The sequence below is a fragment of the Leptodactylus fuscus genome, chromosome 4, assembly GCF_031893055.1.
Source record: "Leptodactylus fuscus isolate aLepFus1 chromosome 4, aLepFus1.hap2, whole genome shotgun sequence".
Lineage (NCBI taxonomy): Eukaryota > Metazoa > Chordata > Amphibia > Anura > Leptodactylidae > Leptodactylus > Leptodactylus fuscus.
Window position 1 is genome coordinate 41,051,844 of NC_134268.1, and position 5,000 is coordinate 41,056,843.

At 53.4% G+C, this 5,000-nt stretch overlaps 3 non-coding genes and 3 pseudogenes across 3 annotated transcripts; all 6 read right to left on the minus strand.

Annotated features, from left to right (window-relative positions):
- Window positions 1-189: 189 nt before the first annotated feature.
- Window positions 190-307, minus strand: LOC142201526 (5S ribosomal RNA; annotated as a pseudogene).
- A 721-nt stretch (window positions 308-1,028) lies between these two features.
- LOC142201867 (5S ribosomal RNA) lies at window positions 1,029-1,147 on the minus strand. The gene has a single exon (XR_012715753.1). It is a non-coding gene; the product is annotated as a 5S ribosomal RNA (ribosomal RNA).
- A 721-nt stretch (window positions 1,148-1,868) lies between these two features.
- LOC142201679 (5S ribosomal RNA) lies at window positions 1,869-1,987 on the minus strand. The gene has a single exon (XR_012715589.1). It is a non-coding gene; the product is annotated as a 5S ribosomal RNA (ribosomal RNA).
- A 727-nt stretch (window positions 1,988-2,714) lies between these two features.
- Window positions 2,715-2,833, minus strand: LOC142201817 (5S ribosomal RNA). Its single transcript, XR_012715706.1, has one exon. It is a non-coding gene; the product is annotated as a 5S ribosomal RNA (ribosomal RNA).
- Window positions 2,834-3,554: 721 nt separating this feature from the next.
- On the minus strand, window positions 3,555-3,672 carry LOC142201528 (5S ribosomal RNA; annotated as a pseudogene).
- Window positions 3,673-4,393: 721 nt separating this feature from the next.
- LOC142201576 (5S ribosomal RNA) lies at window positions 4,394-4,502 on the minus strand (annotated as a pseudogene).
- Between the last annotated feature and the right edge of the window lie 498 nt (window positions 4,503-5,000).

Genomic DNA, 5,000 nt, shown 5'->3' on the forward strand with positions numbered 1-5,000 from the left:
CCATGCCCGCTGCGGCTGCAGCTGCTAAGAGTGATAGCGGTACGAATGAGAATACTAGGATTTTGCAAGGACTAAAGAGTGCAAGAGAGAAAGCGAATGTAAAAGAAGCAAGTGTGCAGTGTAAAAAGTGAATGTAAAAATGGCTTAGAGGAGAGTGACCCCCTGCTGGTGAAAGTGAGGAAAAGCAAAAGCCTACAGCACCTGGCATTCTGAGGTGGTCTCCAATCCAAGTACTAACCAGGCCGACCCTGCTTAGCTTCCAAGATCAGACGAGATCGGGCGTGTTCAGGGTGGTGTGACCGTAGGCAGAGACAGGCCTCTCACTTACTCCTCTTCTAGTTTGCAGCCTGGCTGCCGTCAGCTTTTTGCACTACTCCACGCTAGGCCTTTTTCTTCACTTTTTGCCTTCTCTTAAGGGAACTTCATATTCCAGCAGGAGCAGTGCAAGGGCTGGGGACAGCCCTTATACCCACAGGTGTGGTTCAGCAACCAGTCACAGGCCGCAGCCGACCTCTTTCAAAAGGACTGGGCGCAGGGTCTGCGCAGGGCTAAGAAACCATCCCGGGGGTGAAAGAAAGAGCAAGCTGGGCCGGAGCCCGTTGTCCAGGAGTCGGCTAAGGAAGAAGGTAAGATGGTTGCCCGTGCCTGAAAGCGAAGCTGCTTTTCAGTCGGCTTCTCTTTTCCTAGGGCGCGTTGCCTGCAAAGATGTTCAGCCTGTGTTGCCCTGTAAATTGGTCTGCAGGTTACTAGCTATGGCCTCCAGCCCGGCGGGAGGCCCAGATGCTATGGAAATGAAGCCTGCTATTATTAAAAGTAAAAAGCCACAACGCTGGTGGCCACCACGCCCGCTGTGGCTGCAGCTGCTAAGAGTGATAGAGGTACGAATGAGAATACTAGGATTTTGCAAGGACTAAAGAGTGCAATTGAGAAAGCGAATGTAAAAGAAGCAAGTGTGCAGTGTAAAAAGTGAATGTAAAAATGGCATTGAGGAGAGTGACCCCCTGCTGGTGGAAGTGAGGAAAAGCAAAAGCCTACAGCACCTGTTATTCCCAGGCGGTCTCCCATCCAAGTACTAACCAGGCCCGACCCTGCTTAGCTTCCGAGATCAGACGAGATCGGGCGTGTTCAGGGTGGTGTGGCCATAGGCAGAGACAGGGCTCTCACTTACTCCTCTTCTACTTTGCAGCCTGGCTGCCGGCAGCTCTTTGCACTACTCCACGCTAAGCCTTTTTCTTCACTTTTTGCCTTCTCTTAAGGGAACTTCATATTCCAGCAGGAGCAGTGCAAGGGCTGGGGGCGGCCCTTATACCCACAGGTGTGGTTCAGCAACCAGTCACAGGCCGCAGCCGCCCTCTTTCAAAAGGGCTGGGCGCAGGGTCTGCGCAGGGCTAAGAAACCATTCCGGGGGTGAAAGAAAGAGCAAGCTGGGCCGGAGCCCGTTGTCCAGGAGTCGGCTGAGGAAGAAGGTGAGATGGTTGCCCGTGCCTGGAAGCGAAGCTGCTTTTCAGTCGGCTTCTCTTTTCCTAGGGCGCGTTGCCTGCAAAGATGTTCAGCCTGTGTTGCCCTGTAAATTGGTCTGCAGGTTACTAGCTATGGCCTCCAGCCCGGCGGGAGGCCCAGATGCTATGGAAATGAAGCCTGCTATTATTAAAAGTAAAAAGCCACAACGCTGGTGGCCACCACGCCCGCTGCGGCTGCAGCTGCTAAGAGTGATAGAGGTACGAATGAGAATACTAGGATTTTGCAAGGACTAAAGAGTGCAATTGAGAAAGCGAATGTAAAAGAAGCAAGTGTGCAGTGTAAAAAGTGAATGTAAAAATGGCATAGAGGAGAGTGACCCCCTGCTGGTGGAAGTGAGGAAAAGCAAAAGCCTACAGCACCTGGTATTCCCAGGCGGTCTCCCATCCAAGTACTGACCAGGCCCGACCCTGCTTAGCTTCCGAGATCAGACGAGATCGGGCGTGTTCAGGGTGGTGTGGCCGTAGGCAGATACAGGCCTCTCACTTACTCCTCTTCTACTTTGCAGCCTGGCTGCCGGCAGCTCTTTGCACTACTCCACGCTAAGCCTTTTTCTTCACTTTTTGCCTTCTCTTAAGGGAACTTCATATTCCAGCAGGAGCAGTGCAAGGGCTGGGGGCGGCCCTTATACCCACAGGTGTGGTTCAGCAACCAGTCACAGGCCGCAGCCGCCCTCTTTCAAAAGGGCTGGGCGCAGGGTCTACGCAGGGCTAAGAAACCATCCCGGGGGTGAAAGAAAGAGCAAGCTGGGCCGGAGCCCGTTGTCCAGGAGTCGGCTAAGGAAGAAGGTGAGATGGTTGCCCGTGCCTGGAAGCGAAGCTGCTTTTTAGTCGGCTTCTCTTTTCCTAGGGCGCGTTGCCTGCAAAGATGTTCAGCCTGTGTTGCCCTGTAAATTGGTCTGCAGGTTACTAGCTATGGCCTCCAGCCCGGCGGGAGGCCCAGATGCTATGGAAATGAAGCCTGCTATTATTAAAAGTAAAAAGCCACAACGCTGGTGGCCAGCACGCCCGCTGCGGCCGCGGCTGCAGCTGGTAAGAGTGAAAGCGATACGAATGAGAATACTAGGATTTTGCAAGGACTAAAGAGTGCAAGAGAGAAAGCGAATGTAAAAGAAGCAAGTGTGCAGTGTAAAAAGTGAATGTAAAAATGGCATAGAGGAGAGTGACCCCCTGCTGGTGGAAGTGAGGAAAAGCAAAAGCCTACAGCACCTGGTATTCCCAGGCAGTCTCCCATCCAAGTACTAACCAGGCCCGACCCTGCTTAGCTTCCGAGATCAGACGAGATCGGGTATGTTCAGGGTGGTGTGGCCGTAGGCAGAGACAGGCCTCTCACTTACTCCTCTTCTACTTTGCAGCCTGGCTGCCGGCAGCTCATTGCACTACTCCACGCTAGGCCTTTTTCTTCACTTTTTGCCTTCTCTTAAGGGAACTTCATATTCCAGCAGGAGCAGTGCAAGGGCTGGGGGCGGCCCTTATACCCACAGGTGTGGTTCAGCAACCAGTCACAGGCCGCAGCCGCCCTCTTTCAAAAGGGCTGGGCGCAGGGTCTGCGCAGGGCTAAGAAACCATCCCGGGGGTGAAAGAAAGAGCAAGCTGGGTCGGAGCCTGTTGTCCAGGAGTCGGCTAAGGAAGAAGGTGAGATGGTTGTCCGTACCTCGAAGCGAAGCTGCTTTTCAGTCGGCTTCTCTTTTCCTAGGGCGCGTTGCCTGCAAAGATGTTCAGCCTGTGTTGCCCTGTAAATTGGTCTGCAGGTTACTAGCTATGGCTTCCAGCCCGGCGGGAGGCCCAGATGCTATGGAAATGAAGCCTGCTATTATTAAAAGTAAAAAGCCACAACGCTGGTGGCCACCATGCCCGCTGTGGCTGCAGCTGCTAAGAGTGATAGCGGTACGAATGAGAATACTAGGATTTTGCAAGGACTAAAGAGTGCAAGAGAGAAAGCGAATGTAAAAGAAGCAAGTGTGCAGTGTAAAAAGTGAATGTAAAAATGGCTTAGAGGAGAGTGACCCCCTGCTGGTGGAAGTGAGGAAAAGCAAAAGCCTACAGCACCTGGCATTCTGAGGTGGTCTCCAATCCAAGTACTAACCAGGCCGACCCTGCTTAGCTTCCAAGATCAGACGAGATCGGGCGTGTTCAGGGTGGTGTGACCGTAGGCAGAGACAGGCCTCTCACTTACTCCTCTTCTAGTTTGCAGCCTGGCTGCCGTCAGCTCTTTGCACTACTCCACGCTAGGCCTTTTTCTTCACTTTTTGCCTTCTCTTAAGGGAACTTCATATTCCAGCAGGAGCAGTGCAAGGGCTGGGGACAGCCCTTATACCCACAGGTGTGGTTCAGCAACCAGTCACAGGCCGCAGCCGACCTCTTTCAAAAGGACTGGGCGCAGGGTCTGCGCAGGGCTAAGAAACCATCCCGGGGGTGAAAGAAAGAGCAAGCTGGGCCGGAGCCCGTTGTCCAGGAGTCGGCTAAGGAAGAAGGTAAGATGGTTGCCCGTGCCTGAAAGCGAAGCTGCTTTTCAGTCGGCTTCTCTTTTCCTAGGGCGCGTTGCCTGCAAAGATGTTCAGCCTGTGTTGCCCTGTAAATTGGTCTGCAGGTTACTAGCTATGGCCTCCAGCCCGGCGGGAGGCCCAGATGCTATGGAAATGAAGCCTGCTATTATTAAAAGTAAAAAGCCACAACGCTGGTGGCCACCACGCCCGCTGCGGCTGCAGCTGCTAAGAGTGATAGCGGTACGAATGAGAATACTAGGATTTTGCAAGGACTAAATAGTGCAAGAGAGAAAGCGAATGTAAAAGAAGCAAGTGTGCAGTGTAAAAAGTGAATGTAAAAATGGCATAGAGGAGAGTGACCCCCTGCTGGTGGAAGTGAGGAAAAGCAAAAGCCTACAGCACCTGGTATTCCCAGGCAGTCTCCCATCCAAGTACTAACCAGGCCCGGCCTTGCTTAGCTACCGAGATCAGGCGTGTTCAGGGTGGTGTGGCCGTAGGCAGAGACAGGCCTCTCACTTACTCCTCTTCTATTTTGCAGCCTGGCTGCCGGCAGCTCTTTGCACTACTCCACGCTAGGCCTTTTTCTTCACTTTTTGCCTTCTCTTAAGGGAACTTCATATTCCAGCAGGAGCAGTGCAAGGGCTGGGGGCGGCCCTTATACCCACAGGTGTGGTTCAGCAACCAGTCACAGGCCGCAGCCGCCCTCTTTCAAAAGGGCTGGGCGCAGGGTCTGCGCAGGGCTAAGAAACCATCCCGGGGGTGAAAGAAAGAGCAAGCTGGGCCGGAGCCCGTTGTCCAGGAGTCGGCTAAGGAAGAAGGTGAGATGGTTGCCCGTGCCTGGAAGCGAAGCTGCTTTTCAGTCGGCTTCTCTTTTCCTTGGGCGCGTTGCCCTCAAAGATGTTCAGCCTGTGTTGCTCTGTAAATTGGTCTGCAGGTTACTAGCTATGGCCTCCAGCCCGGCGGGAGGCCCAGATGTTATGGAAATGAAGCCTGCTAT